The sequence below is a fragment of the Arvicanthis niloticus genome, chromosome 25, assembly GCF_011762505.2.
Source record: "Arvicanthis niloticus isolate mArvNil1 chromosome 25, mArvNil1.pat.X, whole genome shotgun sequence".
Taxonomy (NCBI): domain Eukaryota; kingdom Metazoa; phylum Chordata; class Mammalia; order Rodentia; family Muridae; genus Arvicanthis; species Arvicanthis niloticus.
This window is the reverse complement of record NC_133433.1, coordinates 28,903,773-28,922,954: the sequence shown is the minus strand read 5'-3', so window position 1 is coordinate 28,922,954 and position 19,182 is coordinate 28,903,773.

The following is a 19,182-nucleotide window of genomic DNA, read 5'->3' as shown; positions in this document are numbered from 1 at the left end:
GCCTAGCTTCAGTAGTAATTCCATGTCAATGGGAGACCAACCATATCTCAAAAGCAAGGTGAATAATACCTGGAAGTAACTGAGTCTGATGCTTGGTTTCTACATGTACATCACACATGTATACACATAAACAAGTATCTGAGCACATGTACATACACACATGTACACATACAAATGAGTAGGTAAGCACATGTATATGCACACATGTATATAGACATAGATAAGCACATGTACATGCACACATTCATGCACAAAAATGAGTAGCTGAGTACATGTAGAAAGATGGATAGGAAAATGCTTATGGTTTAAATTTTATGATGTTGAGGGTTTTTTTTTTTTAAATCTACCTAGAACAGTTTTGTGAGTGATTGAAATTTTATTTAATATGAGTTAATAATAAAAACATTTATTCATGTGGTTTTTCAGTGAAACTATTTTACCTCAACTATGGTTGAACAAAGACTTCAGAAAGACTAGACAACTGTATCTATAAAAACATTTATTCTAAATCAAGATTCTGATCCCAATAGAAACCTTCAGTGTTCACATGAAATAAAACAACAGTCCACCATATGATGACTTGATACTTTTAAAAATATTCGTGAAGTTTATGAGCCATCTTTCATTGTCACTTGACTTCCCAATGCCAGATGGAAAGTCTCCTTTCAAAGAGCTATGGATTTTGGTCACCTATGAATTCTGGAGATGTTAGTCATATTTTGTTAATTTATTTGTTCTTCTTTCATACAATACATCCCAACTGCCATCCTCCCCTCCTCCCAACTCCTCCCACTGTTTCTCTGCTTCCCTTCAGAAAAAAGTAGTCCTTCCATTGATAGTCATATTGTTATGGTTAGAATCTTAGCATTTGTTTTACCCATCACTCTATGGCTTTCTGTTACTGCAACAAAAATACCTGGCACACACACACACACACACACACACACACACACACACACACACACACACACACAAACCTCCTAGGAAGGAAAGGTTCATTTTGGCTTGCAAATCTGCAGTCCTTAACTCCATTGGTTTTAGAAATATTACTTCATAGTGGCAATGATAGAAAAGGATGCCATGGTTAGAGAGAAAAGGAGAGAGAGAGAGAGAGAGAGAGAGAGAGAGAGAGAGAGAGAGAGAGAGAGAGAGAGGAAGAGGAGAGGGACAGGGACAGGGACAGGGACAGGGAGAGAGACAGAGACAGGGACAGGGACAGGGACTGGGAGAGAGAACGAGCTAATATTTTCCTTTTCTGAAGTCTAGGTCACTGGGAGCCTAGACTTGGGAATGGGATGGTACAGACCATCCAGGACAGCTCCCCTCCTCTTCCTCATCTAGTCCTCAATCTCTTCATCTTGCTCATTCTCCTTCTCCTCTTTCTTTCTGGAAATTCTGTCAAAGATAAACTTGAAAGTAAAACTTACTCAATTGCTCAGGACCCCTCAATTCAATAAAGTTGACAATCATGATTAACTATCACAGAAACTTTATTTTAGTTTTCTTGTGTTTTGAGTATATTTATCCTGTCCCTTCATTTATTTTCAAAACTTACTCTAGCATCTATCTAAGACAGCCCTAATTTCTATGTGAATTCTGAAGTTTTTTATTTCAACCATACTAGGTAACATCAACTTTTCAAAGTGGATGCAGTTCTTTTTCACACTTCCTTCAACCCAGTTTAATTAACAATATAATCACATTATACCTATCCTTTTGCCTCCAGTGAGATTATAAGATTCAGAGACCCAATCAACTAACCTGTAAGCATAACAAATACATTAATTTAAACATTACATACCCAAAATTATAAGGATAAGAAAATATAGCTAGCTTTTAAATTGGCCTGCAGATGGGCAAAGCATTAGCTGAAGTTAGATAATGTAGCATTTTCATTTCTTGATTCAAACATAGTTAAGAAAGACACAGAATGGAAATGCTGATTTTCTAGATTTAGATAAATACCCAGGCCTTTATGCTTTTTTTTTTTTCTGTTTTAGAATAAAAGAAGAGAGTTAATCCCTCCTCCCACCTTTCCCTGTGTGCCTGTGTGTGTGTGTGTGTGTGTGTGTGTGTGTGTGTGTGTGTGTGTGTCTGCTGAGCCCTGCTTGGAAGGGGTGGTGTGATATGGTTTCATGCCCCTGGAACATAGGTTGATAATTGCTAGGTGGTATAAGGCTTGTTTGTATACTTTAGTCCTCCTTTGGGGCAATGTCTTCTCTGCCAAGGTTAATGACTCCATGATAATCAGAGATAGGACAAGTCCAGGAGATGAGGGTGTGTCCAATGTCTCAGGAAAATGGTAAATGCTAAGACCTTCAGGACCACACTTAAGGCTGTGAGGAGAACTCTGAAAACATGAATTCAAAAATATATAACTTGTCAACAATGCAAAATGAGTTATATGAGGAGCTTCATGGATGTAAAAGAAGAGGCAACTGCTGATTCGTGGGATAATCAAAAGGGAATCTGAAGTAAATGACTAAATTTATCTGTAAATAAAAGACTTGGCTTTTGCTCTGCATGAAATGATCTAGAATCATCGATATCATGAACTATATCAATAGCAGTATTTTTTTTAGATTTTTTTTTCTAACAAGAGCTGAACTGTCTGGAGATCTCTGAAGAGCAAACACCTCTATTAGAATTTTTTCTAATAGGATTTCTGATTTTGGTAGGAAAATTCATGGAGAGTGAACAAAACTCTTTTAGAACTTTTTGTAAAAGAGAGAGCTATTGTCTCAAGCAGAGAGAACCGTTTTGAGCAGAAAGCCATTTTGAGCTTGACTACAGAGTGTCAACTTGAACCCCATTATTTGAATTTGAGTCATTCTTGTCACTGCTCCCAGGACCTGCTTCCTCAGGACTCATGAAAGAGCTGAAGTTGGACCTTGGCATGTGTAGTTGTCATGAATGTGTGTGTACCTGTATATGGATGCCAAAAGAAAATTTTGGATGCCATTTCTCAGGAACGTTCTCTGACACTTTTAGAACATGGTCTCTCATAGGCCTGAATCTCATAAATAAGGCTGGGCTGCCTGCTCAATATGCCCAAGGAATTCTCTTGTTTTGGTTCTTCTCAACATTAAGATTAGAAGGGTGTTGTACCATGCTCAGTATTTTTAAATGGATTCTAGGAATTGAACTCAGTTCTTCATGCTTGATAAGTACTTTACCAACTGAGATAACCATCCTGACGTAGGCTAAGGTATTTTTAAATTTATTTTTCAATTAAAATATAATTACATCGTTTTCTTCCTTGTCTGTCCTCACTATAACACTTTCCATGTCTCTGTCCTCTAGCCCCTCCCATTCAGATTGCTTTTTGTTAAATGCATGGCCTCTTCTTTTTTGTTTTTTGTTTTTTATTCTTGTACACATGTACATGTATATGCATGTCTAAATATATAAATACTACTTGGTGGGTCCATTACTATTGCTATATGGACATGATTTGAGGACCGTCTACTTGGTATTAGATACATGATTAGGGGGCTTGTCTCTGGGAAAGCCTAATTCTCTCTCATTTCACTGTCATTATTGGTTTATATTTGTCTAGCAGTGGGGACTGTGAAATTTCTTTCATTAACATTAACAAGTGTATTGTTATTATACTTGTTAGTCATTTTTAGGCAGCCATATTTCTGGGGTTTCATGAGGTAAGCTTCCCAACTGTTTCTGGGAGGAATACTTTCACACAGGTCTTCCTAGTCCTCTGGGGCTTATAATCTTTCCACTCTTACTCCAGTGATGTTCCCTGAGTTTAGGTGTAGGAATTGTTTCATAGATATATCTGTTGGGATTCTGGTACCCCACAGTGTTGTTCTCTAGCAATCATAGATTGAAAAAAATGTGATTTGAAGAATTTTTGAAGGTGCATAAAATTAACATTATATATGATCTGTCCGAAGATCATTTCTCAATGTACCCTCCACTGATAGAAAATAAAATATCTCAATAAAATGATTCTGGGAAATTTTTTCATCTTTTCTCCATCTTGGACTTTAAATCCAAGATTTCATAGAGTAAATAATTTTAATTAACTCAGCTTCTCCAAATTTACTACACACACACACACACACACACACACACACACACACACACACACAGTCTTCTTTATTCTAGTCATTTGGGAAACACTGACTACTGAAAGAAAGTTTTCACAGAAGTCCAACAGAGCAGGGAGAAGTTACAGTAAGCGAGGTCCCAGGGATGACTGAGCTGTGAGTTCCAGCCTAGTGATTTCAAAAAGAATCTCCAACTCCCACCTAGTAAAATGTTTTTTTATTTATGATGGCACCCAGGATGCTGAAGACTGAAGTATTCACAGCTGTGGAAGCAGAGAATGGAACAATATCCTCAGCCCTCATCCTGGCCCCAGGAAGCTTCTGAGTCTAAGACACACAGCAGCTTCAGCGAATCCTACTGGTGTCCTGGATAACCAAGCCTAGCCAAGGAGCTAGAAGCAAACTAGTAACATGACGTCTCCGGGATACCTGTGTGACTGAAATTATCATAGGACAATTCAGTGTTCTGTAAGCCAATGGTTTTTATTTGTTTGTGTTGTTTTTGTTATATTTTTTATTTGAATTTATTTCCTTTTCTAATTTTACTGATAAAAATCATTTGTAAACTGCTAGTTTACCTGGAAATAAAAGAGACATTTAGTGTTTTTTTTAACTGAATTAAAAAATTATACAGTGTAGTGAAATATAAACAATGTATTGATTTGTTTGACTTCTCCCACACTGGTGGGGCCCTAGAACTTTCTTGAGGTAAATATGTCATACACAAGTTATTTTGGAAAGGAATGACAACTCTCCCCTGCCCTCCCCCCCAACACACCCAGGAATTGGTTTCTCTTATGTTTTCCCCTTGTTTGTGGGTAAAAGACAAACATATTCTCAGAGTACCGTGCTTACAAGGTAACTTCACAACTATGTAAGTCCAATTTTCTTACTAAATCCCTACACATTCTACTCTGAGGATACACACTTTTTAAACACAAAATATTTATTTTTAGCATTAGTCACACCTTTATGTACCACATGTATTTAAATAAGACTAAAATAGAGAAGAATATTTATTTCTCTGTCAATAGATATTATAGAATTCTTTGAGGATTTTTTTTTCATTTTGTTTTGTTTTATGCTCATGGTTTGGTGTGATCACACATACATGTGCCATGTGTGATGCAAACACACAGACACACACACAAACATATACAATCCCTTATAAGGATCTTGAAAGATGCAATATAAAAATGAAACAAAACAAACAAACAAAAAAACAAAGCAAACTACACCACCTCCAATTTAAAACATCTCAACATCTTTTTAATATAGAACATGTGCTCTTTCCTTCTTTAGCTGAGCCACAGTTGTGTTTTTCCATTCACAGGCCTTGTAATTAGGTAGCTAGCCTTGTTTTTTTTTTTTTTTAAAAAAGTGCTCAGCCAAAATGTGCTGAGCAAGTTGTTTGTCTCTAAACCCAGAGGAATCAAAAGTAGCCTGTAACTTTAGTATGATGACATTTTAATTATGACTGCACTCACAGCTTGTTTTTCTTTTGATCTTTGAATCACTTTATGATTCTGAAGCTTAAGTTTGTGAGCCTGGGGAATAATTATTTAACTGAAGAGTAATGCAGACTCTATGTTTATATATAAATAAAATTATATGAACTTCCAGATTTTTAAAATTGCAATTTACATTTTTTGCTGTGCCCTGGATTTCATGCATATAATTTCATCTGTTTACTAAATAGCAGTGATACTACCAAAGTAAACTCTGCTCCTCCCCTCGGCCCCTCCTCCTGCTTGATTTGTTTGTTTATTTGTTTTTTTGTAAATAATGAAACTGAAGGGAAAAAAGGGAAATGGGGTCCTACAACCATATAAGAGGAATAGGTGGTTAGGTCTGACCTAAAGCTGAGCCACAGAGTCCTCTTCTTACTTGGCCTCTTACCAGTGTACGGTAGTGTTTAGACTTAGGAACTGAGACAAAAACAGAAGGGGATGCTGACATATACAGAGGGGGATGCTCACAGTTAACCATTGATCTGATCAAGAGGTTCCCAACAGAAGAGTTAGAGAGAAGTCTGAAGGAACTGAAAGGGTTTGTAGCCCCATGGGGAGAGCAATAATACCAACCAACCAGAGCTCCCAGGGTCTACAGCACCAGCCTGGGAGCACATAGAGAGGGAGCCATGGCTCCAGCTGTATATGTAGAGGAGGATGGCCTTGTCTGGCATAGGTGGGAAAGGAGGTCCTTGTTCCTATGAAGGTTGAATGCACTAGTGTGGGGGAATTCGAGGGCAGGGAGGTGGGAGTCAGTGGGTGGGTGACATAGAAGCAGGAGGAGCGGAGATAGGATAAGGGATTCCTGGGTGGGGAGAATGGGGAAGGGAATAACTTCTGAAATGTAAATAAAATATCCAATAAAAAATCTTGAGAAGAAAAATAAATGAATCACTTATAGAAAGAGCCCAGTGACAATATAAAGTAGTATTTCCTCCCACAGAAATTATTCTCTAATATTTTTAAAGTGGTGAATCATGAACAATTACAATTATTTTCTAGGGTTTTTTTTTTTTTTTTTTTACTTTGTGAGAGTATCTGCTCACTCCTAGTGATTTGTATGTTAATGCCTGATCTTCAGCGCCACGGCATTCAGAGGCAGAGCCTTAGGGAATGACAGTATGGAGGCATCATGAGTGGATTAGGGCACTCATAAAAGAAGTACAGAGGAGCTACGTTGCTCTTTTCACCACGTACGGACACAGGAAAGGTACCTCCCATGATGAACAGAGCATCCTTACATATTGAATGTTCTGGATTCATGATCTGGTACCTCTGTCTGAAGAGCTATGAGGAAGCAATAAATGTTGTTTGTGCATAAATTAACCAGTCTAAAATAACTTGTCACAGTACTATGAACTGATTAAGGATCCCTGGACTGCAAAACATAGTTTTGAAGAGTGGAATCCTCACAGAAGTCAGTAAAATGTGAACTTAAAGTAATTGTGGGTGGAAAGGAGAATTTTGTCTCCTGTGTATCAAGGCTTTTGCTGAAAAAAAAAATTGTGATGAATGCCTCCCAATGTGTGTATAGTACAAGGACAGTATGTGTGTGACCCAGCACATGTGAGCTAGGTCACATCTAAAACTGAGAAAGCACAGAATGTTCTAATGTCTCCCTTTGTAAATGAGTCATTAGCTGAATGTTTGGTAAACATATTCACTGAGTGTTTCTTTTATGACAGGTGTGATTTTAAGCATGAAAGGAACAAGACTGAAGAAAATAAAATGAAACCTTCCATTTCCTGGAGCTTAGGTAGCTGAGAGAAAACTCATAAACATAGTTGGAACAGAGCCTGCTTAAAATAAAAATACAAAAAAGAGAGAATGAGCAGGAGGGTGGGTGTTGGACCATTGCAGTGCAGGAAGGGGGAATTTCATAAGTATCAGATGAGGTTCTCACATGAGCTCCACAAGGAGAGATTCCAGCCAGTGCCACACGCACAATGATTATGAGACCTTGACAAGGGCCACTAACCATTAGTTGTCATAGCATTTGATTTATGCTTTAACAATTATGGATGTACAAATAACAGACATAGTGTTGAATGTAACTAATTAATAAATGTCTATAATTATATTTGATTCAGTTTCTGAATGATTGAGTTATTTTGATAAGTTCTCTCATTATGTTTAATGTAGTCTCTGACATCAAGTAAGATAATCCTTAAAACCTGGGTTGTCTGTCTCAAACTTTGTTTTATTCAGTGCTATTTTAACAATAGAGTCTATTTCAGGCATTGAGAGTCCTCATGTAACACAGACAGGAACTGGGTTCAGCAACTATGCCCTTTGAGATGTATGTAAATCTATTTTGAGCCTTCCCATCCATATCCTTCTGGGAGCTTGATCTCCAGATGGCTTCATATCTACTCAGCTTGTAATCTTTTTGCAAGTCTCTACTTTCTTGGGTCCCCTGTAGTCAGTTCTGAATAGTGTGTTACTATACACTGTTAACCCTTTGGATTTCCCAAGGCCACAAGTAGTTTCCAGTTGTTCTTTAAAGTTGATTTCCACAGGTAACACTCATGGTAGGAATTCCTGTGTGCAAAAGACTATATCAACTGTTGGGACAATAAGGTTACCTTCTATCACTTCCCAGAACTTTAGAATTATCACTCAGTGGGAATGTCCTAGCACCAAAATTTCTCAGTAGTCTCTGGGCACCAACTGTGTTCTTAGTCCTTCTGCCTTCTACCACACCCAAATTCTTTCTTCTTAATTGTTATTTACTCCTGTCTGTCTGTATATTTTCTTTGTACTGAGAAATTTAGCTTTCTCTTTGTTTCACTCTTGGAAAATTATTCATTTTTCTTTGCCAACTATATATGTGACAATAAAGTCAGTTTTGAAGTTAGAAGTTTATTTTTCTCCTTGCCTATAACAATTCTGGAAATACATTATCTCTTTTATAGAGAATGAATTTATAACTTAGGTGACATATTTTGCTGGAGGTCACACAATGGATTTTAAGTTTATTTATCCCCAAATTCTATGCCCCAGATGAATTTTACAGGCCATACAAGAAAGCTATGACCGAGCATGCCAGGTAGAGTCTTATTAGAATCCTAGGAGAAAATATGTTCTTGTTATTATGTTATTGAAATATTTTGAGCAGGCCATGGGTGCCATAAAAATAGAGTCATTTTTGGAAAGGTGTTAAAATACTAGCAAATCAAAATAAATTCCTCATGCATGAGAAGATAGATATGTAAAATTAGAATCCCTTGAGCAAAATGAATCTATGTCGACAGAAATAGAATCAAATTATAAAATTAAAAAATTTTGATAAGTTCTCTCATTATGTTTAATGTATTCTCTGACATTGAGTAAAATAATCATTAAAACCCGGGTAGTCTGCTTCAAACTTTGTTTTACTCAGTGCTATTTTAATAATAGAGTCTATTTCAGGCATTGAGAATCCTTGTGTAACACAGACAGGATTTATGATTTTATAAAATCATAAATCTTGTGAAATGAACGAATATCAACATTTTCTAAATATTCACATATTTTTATATATGGAAATTAGAATAAAACAAGATAGTATTATTTATGTTCAATTTAAGAAATTTTATGTGGTAATTGATAGCTATTGATAAAACTGGCAATATTTTTAACTTCAAACAAAGCCTTTAATAGCATTTATTTTTAACTGTTAAGGTAAAATTTATTAAGATCTGACATTATTAACTATAGCTTGATTCTTCCAAGCTTCATGTCTGGTGATTTACTGATCTAATCAATAATTTTCCATACTTTCACATGTCCTATCAGGTGTGAAGAGTTATTCTATAAATGAAAATCTTAGTTTCATGGTTATTTTGGTGCTGGAAGCATTTCTATAATGGCAACTGAGCAAAGAGAGAGTTATCCATTTTATATAGCACATGCTGATACTGACTGGATTTAATTCAGATGTGAAGATGCATAAAGATATACAACAAGGCACTCTGTCCACATGTTAGAAGTCTGTTGTGAGCAAATGGCCAGGATCCTGTGTACTAGCAGGCAATGATTAGTAAGAATGTGAGGGTTGGGAGACTGAACATGCAGGGTCATTCTACGGTATCATTACCACAGAGACAATGAAAGACAATATATAGTCTGTGAATAGTGCTATTCAACGATGCCTTATCATTTCAATAGTATTGGGAGTCCATTAAGAGGAAACTCTTACTCTTACATGTTGTATATATTCCAAGGTACATACAACATGAGTTAATCTATTTGCCCATTCAACTACCTGGCTAATCAACCCCCAGGAAGGCTAATTCATGCTTTAAAAAATTTAAAAAATTCAACATCCATAGTCATCAGGAAAATGCAAATCAAAATGACTTTGAGATTCCACCTCACACCAATCAGAATGGCCAAGATCAAAAACTCAGGTGACACCAGATGTTTGCATGAATGTGGAGAAAAAGGAACACTCCTCCATTGCTGGTGGGATTGCAGACTGGTAAAACCACTTTGGAAATCAGTCTGTCGTTTCTTGAGAAAAATGGAAATTGTTTGACCTGAAGACCCAAGTACCATCCAGCTCTCCCAGAGACTAGGCCACCAACCAAGGGATGTACCTGGAGGGATCCATGGCTCCACATACTTATGTAGTAGAAGATAACCTTATGTGACAGCAATGGGAAGGGGAGTCTTTGGTCCTTGGGAGGTTTGATGTCTCAATTTAAGGGGATGCTGGAGTGGAGGGGCAGGAAAGTGTGAGTGGGTGGGGGAACATCTTCATATAGGCAAAGCAGAGGGGGCAACCTGTATGTGGGATGGGGGTTGGTAGAGGGGTAACCAGGAAGTGAGATATCATTTGAGATGTAAATGAATGAAATGGTTAATAAAAAAAAAAAGAAATCTAATAAAATACATTTGAAGGAAAAATAAAACTACTTTGATTTATTTTTATAATAAATAAATAATTATTCCCTTAATGAGATGATGTGTGTATGTTTATTTCTCAGAATCTCAGCCCTTGTAGTTGCTTATGGAGTAGCAGCCCTGTACCTCTGTTAAACCTGCCCACTTTTCTGAATTATTCAGAAAAGAAATAACATCATTTTTTCCTTCTTTTCTTCTTTCTTTCTTTCTTTCTTTCTTTCTCTTTTTCTTTCTTTCTTCTTTCTTAAGCATGCCTGCCTGCATTCCTGCCTACACTCTGGGATTCCTGACACTAGTCCTTCTCTTGGTATTCCTCCTGGACAGCTGGTAAAATTTATACCTTTCCTATCCTGGGGATTCTCTTTTAAGCTTTAATTTAAAAAAAAAAAATGTGCTAAAACTTTTCCCCAAGTCTACTCTTAAATTCTTTTATTAAGAAGACTGAGAATCCCAAAAAAGCCCCCAATTTTCTACATAACATCTGGCTTTTAAGGTGGAGCTCCCTAAAATTGTGGAAACGCTATTAGGGTAAACTGACATAGCAGTACAGTACTTAAAGGTAAAGTATAAACATGGCTGTGTACATCATACATGCTCAGGAGTAGTTGGTAATAACTGTATAAGTTACATGGTTCTCTCTACCTTTGCTGAGGTTATGCTCTCCCCTATTTTAATTCCCTGGGGCCAATAGCAGTCTGAAAATATCACATGGAAAATTTCAGGAATCATTGATGTTTTAAATTACAAACCATCCCTAGTTGGCTTTTAAGATCTTAAAGCATTGTGCTTATTCCTGCCTAAGAATTTAAATCATCCCTTTATTCAGAGTGCCCATATTATAAGCTACCTGGCCACCTGTCTGCTAGTCACTTAACTATTTTAGTTTTTAGGTCTACTGTTAAAAGTGCCTGTTTTTGTAAGACTCTGGTGAGCCTTAGCTTACCAGGGACCCCCTGAGTGAACCAAGCAGAGCCAGAAATCAATGCAAAAATCAAGAATTTATTGTTTCAATGAGTTGGGGTAGTCCTGCACCCAAAGGAGAGGTCGCAATCCTGTGCAGCCCGTTTGGCCAGTTTTTATACAGTTTTTAAGGGTACAATAGAGAAATAGCAACTAGGCACAATATGATTGACAGAACAGTGTGACTTTTAAACTGATTGGTCTTTAGGGAATGAGGTGGCAAGGACTTCCTTAGTCTGTGGGTGGCCAACAGTCTGTCCTGTGGAATGTGTCCCCACTTGCAGTTTGGTTCCCTCACCCCGACCCTGTAATCTGAGAAATGTTAATTGACCTCTCACTTCCCAAGGAGCAAGTGTCCCAGGACCTTTCCAAAGTTCCTAAGCTGACCTCTTCATTCCCCTCTTTCCTTTGTGCATGCTTCAATCTTGAAGCTATTGTAGATAGTTATGCAGCTCATATCTCTGGTCCTCTGTACTTAGCTCTTGATATCTTTGTCTCAGGACCATCAACTGTACTGCACCTATACAGTCTTTAATAAAAACAACTAAGAGATCCAAAATGCAGGGGGCAAAAGTCAGAGGCAAGAACAAAATTATCAGGGGTTCTAACAATATAGAAATCAAAGTAGTAAACCAAGGAGAGTTAGTTGTTAAACTAAGACTCAAACCATCTTTGGGCTTACTCCCTCTCTCACTTTTTCTTGGCTAGTCCCTCCTGTACCTTTGCCATTGAATCTTTAACTATCTTCCTCCTACCCCCTAAATGGTCTCTAGTATGTGTTTTCCAATTTCCATACCCTTAGGTAGCACAGAAAAAGTGGTTGCCCTCTTCCTCCTACACACACACACACACACACACACACACACACACACACACACACACACACACTGATGACACTGATGGGCCTGCTGCTGGCTTCTCTCATCTCAGGGGCAAACATATGTAGAGGTTTCTTGCAAGACACTTCTCAACTTCGGGTGTCCAAACCCTAATCCCCACCCTTTAAGGCTGCTTCTGGGACATGGTTTAGATCCAAAAGTCCCTCATCCCAGACATTCAGGTAATCCCCATCCCTGTGTCTCTAGGATGAGGAAGGCCTGCCACTAACTTACAGAGATCAAAGACAAGGTCTGGCCACAAGGCAAGCGTTCCACTGTAGTGGAATAAGCCACATCTCCCGTAGCTGAGAGTACTTGCCAAGTCACCTTGGTAGGGTTGTGGAGGGTGTTGAGGCTCAGCATGGGAAGGAAGATACATGATAGCTGTCTAATGGTTTCTCTGGCCTTGCAGAAGAGCAGGTGATCTTGAGCTTGAGGGGGCTGCTCAGGTGTCTGGCTGCTCTCCAGTTGGCATCAGGTGCAGGTGCCTGTCTGACATGGATTACACGAACCTAGGAAGTTATTCCATCCACTTTAATGGAGGCCTCAGTGGTCAACAACACCAGGAATGGCCCTTTCTATTTTGCTTACTCGTGTGGAATCTTGGAGGTACCTGCATTATACTGGGCACTAAGTGTAGGCCACAATTCTTGGTGGCTGATCTGAAAAGCTTACAATTGAGCCATAAGATCCTTATCAGCCTGAAAAGTAACTTTTGAGAGGAGTGGGGGTCTTATGCAGGAGGGGTGTTCTGGGCTCAGAAAAGGGTCAGGGGAAGGGGCACCACCCAGTCAGCTTCAGTTTCCAAAGACAATTTAGTTAAGGTCTCTTTTTAGGGTTCTGTTCATCCTCTCTACTTGCCCTAAGCTCTGGGGACAGTACCAGCTTTCAATTAGTCCCCAATATCTCTGCCAGTCCCCGACTTACTTTAAAAACAAAAGCAAGACTGTTATCTGATCCAATTACCTTGGGCACTTTAAACCTTGGGGGAATATTTCTTCTAATATCTTCGTGGCTACCACGGTAGCTGTTTCCTGCTTGGTGGGAAAAGTCTCATCCAGAGAAAGTATTTACAAACACTAAAGGGTATTTGTAACCATATTTTCATGGCTTAACTTCTGTAAAATTGACCTCCCAATATACTCCAGGCTGTTCTCCCCTAGATCTTTTGCCCTGTTTACTCTTGGCCACATAAGCATTCACTTGCTGGCATATCTTACACTATTCTACTGTGTCTCTGCCTAAAACCCTGAGGTCATATCTATCTATCTATCTATCTATCTATCTATCTATCTATCTATCTATCTATCTATCTCTTAGATCCCTCGATGGTTTAGAAGAGCTTATCTCCTAAAAGAGTCCATCTGTGCATTTGGCTTAATAAGTCTTTTGCTTGCTTTCTAGGGACTATAGTTCTCCCTTCTTGTGTGCACCATTGTCCTTTCTTCTCTAGGTAATGATTGGTAGGATGGCTGGCAATCTGAGTCCTTTCTTCTTCTGTGTGTTTTAAGTGAGGCCATCCTATAATCCAGTCCCATTCCCCAGTGAGTGTCTCATGCTGGCCCATATTCAGGATCGGCTCCTGCATAGCCACTTCTTGTACCACTTGATCTGTCTTATTATTGCCTCAGGCCACTGAGTCTCTTCCCTTCTGATATCCTAGGCAATGAATAGTATTCACAGTTGCTGGCTTCATCAGGGCATCCAAGAGATCCAAGATTTCCTTTGATGTGAGCAGTCCTCTCTCTTGGTATATAGCCCTGTGGACATGGACTATGGCAAAGGCATACCTGCTATCTGTATAGATGTTAATTTTCTTGCTGCTCCCAAGTTCCAAAGCCACTTTCTGTGCTGACTTGCCTGGGAGGTAGAGGTTCAGCCCAGATTGTCATTTGTGCCATCCACCACAGCAGCACCTTCTTGTCTCTGACCAGCATGGAGAAAACTGCTCCTGTCTGTAAAGCAGGTAACCTTAACTCCTGGGTCTGTCAGAGAGGTCTTTCCTCCACCCATAGGTTCTCTTTTTAGGCCAGTTAGTTGTGGCCATTGGGCAGGAAGTGTATCTTGGCCCCCATCTTGGACAGTCTTGCCCCAACAGAGGGTAGGAACAGTCTGGGATTACTATAAATGAATGGGATGCCTGGCTCATCCCTAGGTCTACTGTTCTTTGGGTAGCCCATGAATACATTTTGATGCCAGTGGCTCCTTAGACCCAAGATCTTTACTTGGAAATGGCTTGGCAGAGGACCAAGTGTTGAGCCCCTGTGTCCACCAAGAATTAAGTGGGTTTTCCCTCCACTTTCAAGGTTACCCTGAGCTTGCAGAGGGGGTCCAAACCCCATCCTTCCTGGTTTCTGTCTTCACCCAGGGCTAACACCTTCACTGTTTGAGGGTACTTTTCCCAAGGCCTCTGATTTCCCGCCCCCAGCATCCATTTGTTAAGGCACTCTTGGGCCCAGCAGCTCCTCTCCTTGCAACGTGTGCACTGGTCTTCTACAAGGAGTTTTCTATCTCTCTTTGATTGGAGTCTCCCTTCTCTGATTTCCCTAACTACTGTAGCTAAGATTCTAGATGTCTTACCTGTTGCCTTTCTTTTTCTCATCTCCCTTTCATCTTTTTCCTTTTTCTTTCTTTGCTCTTTCTCTTTCTCCTTGTTATGGTAGACTTCTCAGCAATCTATACTAAACCCTTTAATGACGTATCTTACAGTTCCTCTAGCTTCTGAAGCTTTTTCCTGATATCTGCTAGTCTGGTCTATAAAGGCCACAGTGTGTACTGACAGAATGCCTCGAAAAGCCACTCTAGAAACGCTGTGGGTGACTCATCTGATCCCTTCTTAACCTCACATGCCTTGGTCAAAATTGGTAGGGCCTTGTGTGGCCCCCTGGAGACCTGCCAATGGAGTCTGGTGGTAGGCTTTTAGGTGCCCCTTGCCTTCTGCTGCACTAAAGTCACAGTCAGATCTAGTCAGAAGAAACCCGCTGTCTACGACAACTTGGTCAACTGATTGTGCCCCCATGTCTGAGGAAACATTTTTTTCTGGCTTCCTGCATTATCCTCTCTCACACTTTGGTCCTGAAGAATACTCTCATGAGTTGTAGGATATCATCACAGGTGGGCTAATGAGTAAACAAAACAGTCTCAAAGAGACTAGTCAGCCCCTTGGAGTTATCTAAAAGGGCGGTATTAGGTAGTAGTACAAGTCAGATAAAAAAAAGGGCCAATATTGCCTAGCCTGATTGCCCTTATCTAGAGGCCCATATACCCTCAATGGGACAGCCACCATAGTATCAGGGGTGGTGCCTCTCAGATTTCAGGTCCCCATTGTGGGACCAAGAAGTTGGGGGGGTCTCCTCCTGCTTCTCCCTCAAGTAAAAAGGGGTACAGTGGCCCTGGTTCCTTATGGGCTGAGGATCCCAGTGTTGATGCTGGTGGGGCCATGGGGGGCAAGAGTAGAGGACTACAGAGGAGGAGGGTCTTGGAGGATTGACTTTTTCTCAGGTCCAGATCCCTCCTCCCATGTTTTCCTTTTCCTGAAGTCCAGAACCTACAAGGAGGATCTTGGGGAAAAAAGGTTTTTATTTGTGAAGGTGGGGTGGTTCTTTCAGTAGATTCATCCAGGTAACTATATAGGGCATGTGGTCTGTGTGTCTAAGGGATCCTGGCCTAAAGACTCTTTCTCTACTGCTCTGATCACCTGAAAGTCAAACGTCCCTATAGGTGGCCACGCCACTCTGAAGGTTGGCCATTTGACAAGTAGGAGTAACTAACTTACCCTTCTTTACAAGTACTAACAAGTTTTCCCCTCTCTCCATAACTTCCCTCCAGTAATTAACTAGGATGTTTAACCGGGCAGATTCAGTCCAAAAATAATGTCAGTCCAAGTCCAAGAACACAGAGAAAGAAAATGAGCACACAGACAGTTCACCCCTGCCACAGGCACAGAAACCAGGTTATACAGACAGTTCTTGCCCCTGCCATGGGCTAGTCAAAACAGAACATACAAAGAGACAAGCCACCCCTGTCAAGGGTGGAAGAATCCAGTAACCAGGTGATTTGGCTGGCTTATGCCAGGGCTGAATCTAATAGGTTCAGATGATTCAGCCAACTTACGCTGAGACAAGACTGAATCTAAACAGGTTCCAAAGGAGTGGGGTCCTCATAATCCTCTTTGGGGGACCAGGAGCGTCCTTCAGGTCCCCCATGGTTGTGACATTAAGGCACATCTGCTCTTGACCACCATGGGCTCTCCAAGCCCCCCAGATACTTGCAAAAAAAAAAAAAAAAACCCAAAAGTTCAGACATGCTTGCAGACTCAGACTTTGACAAAGAGTGAGACAGACAAATAAACCATGGTACCTGCTCGAGACCTCTGATTCATTGCTCTTCAGTATGTCCCCAGAGGAGGTTGGATTCCTGGCCAATACACCAAATGTAAGACTCTTGTGAGCCTTAGCTTACTGGGAACCTCCTGACTGAACCACACGGAGCCAGGAATCAATGCAAAAAGTAAGAAGAATTTATTGTTCCAACATGTTGGGGTCATTCTGTACCCAAAAAAGAGGTGGTGACCCAGAGCAGCCCATTTGGCCAGTTTTTATACAATTTTCAGGGGCAGAATAGAGAAACAGCAACTAGGCACAATATGATTGGCAGAACAGCGTGTGCCTTTTAAATTGATTGGTCTTTAGGGAATGAGGTGGCAAGGACTTCCTTTGTTTGTGGGTGGCCAAAGATCTGTCCTGTGGAATGTGTCCCCACCTGCAGGTCAGTTCCCTTACCCCCTCAACCCCCCATAGTCTGAGGAATGTTAATTAGCCTCTCCCTTCTGGAGAAGCAAGTGTCTTGTGACCTTTCCAAAGTTCCTGAGCTGACCTCTTTATTTTCACCTTTATTTCATTAATGGCTCCAAAGGAAAAAAAAATGGTGGTTTTAGCAATTTAGATATTCCAAAGGGGAACCATATGTGTCTTCTTCAACTCTCACTGTAATCTCATAACATGCATGATGTCCAGCACACTGGAATAAAATACTGTGAATGAGAAAGAGGGACAACATTCACAGTCTACTGCCATACTTGTTTTATTCTATTGCAAATTTGTCAATGTGTCTAATTTATAATTTATATCATCTGCTGTTACAGGCACCTACTGACATTCTTAGAGAAAGGAAATAGTGTAATTCTGAGATAGAAATGACCTACTAGGTGAACTCTGAAAGATATTTTACTGCTCTAAATTAACTCTTGTTGTCATATCATTTGTTGTTCTTGTTGTTGCTACATCCTAAAAAATCTGTTTTACTTCTTAATGAATATCATTTCTCAATCTTTAAAAATGATTTCTCACCTCATAGTAATATTAAAAGCAAATATTAGAAGTTAAATTATTTTAATTTCAAGCCTATAACAATACATATATTCAATGATCCAGAATATTATAAAACTTAAAAAAAAATTCTGGAAATCATTTTTCACCTGTAATGGTATCAAATCTCTAGGCATACTTAGGCTCTCTTCTGATGCTGCACACTGACGTGTATTTTAAAATGCAGAAGATTGACCTTTAAAATGATATTTGAGGGAAGGAATACAATTTAACCACTGTGTGGTCACAAGGAGTAACTCAGACCCAGTGGTTTACTCCCACACACTCACACAGGAGACAAACAAGGCTTTACCTGCTCTGCCTTTGGTCACCCTGGGGACAAATTCTATTAACAGATTTGCCTTCAGCATGATGTTGGCTTGTGAATACTAAAGGAAGACTTGTCCCTATAAATGGTTTTAGCATGTCAACATTTTAATTAACATCCACATGTAAGGGGCCTGTTGTTGTTGGCTGATCTGCTTGTGTAATCCTAACAAACCATTCAGTTGAAAAGCCCTGTTGATGTAGTGTATAGCAGCCTGTGGCTTTTTTGGGGAAAGGGGATATTAAAGCTGGATCCAGATTACAAATGTTTAACCTGGCAAGTAACACCATGACCTCTCAAGCAAATATTGTGTCATTAATATAGCAATATCCACACATGGGGTTGGCAATCTGTAGTGTGCTGTCTGTAAACATTTCAAATTATATTCGAGATCCTTAATTAACCCCATTAGGCTTACAGATTGAAGTCAGCACCCAAATAACATTGAATGAAAACAGAAATATAGTTATTTTGTATATTTTTGTACATAGTTATTTTTGTGTACTCTAAACCAATCTAATGAGACTTTAAATTCACTTTTTCCTTAAGGATCAAATTTTTAGCAAGTAGGAAAAATATGAATTTAGTAGTCATCAAACCTATTCAATGGATACCTTGTTTAGAATTTGAAAGTTACCTTAAAGCCTATGTGTGTGACCTCAACTTAAAGAAATGGAGATGTTAAGTGTGTAAGTTACTAACATACACATGTTGATATGGAAATGAATAGATGTAGTATTACGTCGAATAAGTTAGTTTCATATACACCAAAGTTTTAAAATTGAGACCTGTAAAATAAAAGGATCCAAAATTTCATTCCAACAACATTATGAGCTGATAATGGTTTTTATAAGTCCTTCCTTGCCTGTAGATGTACCACCCCATCACAGTGGTATAATACCACATTATAAGTTCTCTATTATTTCTTTATGCATAAAGTGATGGCCGCTTGTCATTTTTCTGAGCCAGATGTAGTGTTTGATCACTTTCTTTGTACTGTTTACAATACTTTCCTTGCCATGATAATAGTCTTTTAACTTTTCTCTTTTCAGTGCTGGGATTGAACTCAGGGCCTCCCAGTGCTAAGCAGACACTGGAGTAAACTAAGTGCCAGTCCCCTGTCCTCAGATTTGCTGTCCCAGTTATCCATTTGCATACTCTTGCATAATTTGCTGCTCTTTTTAT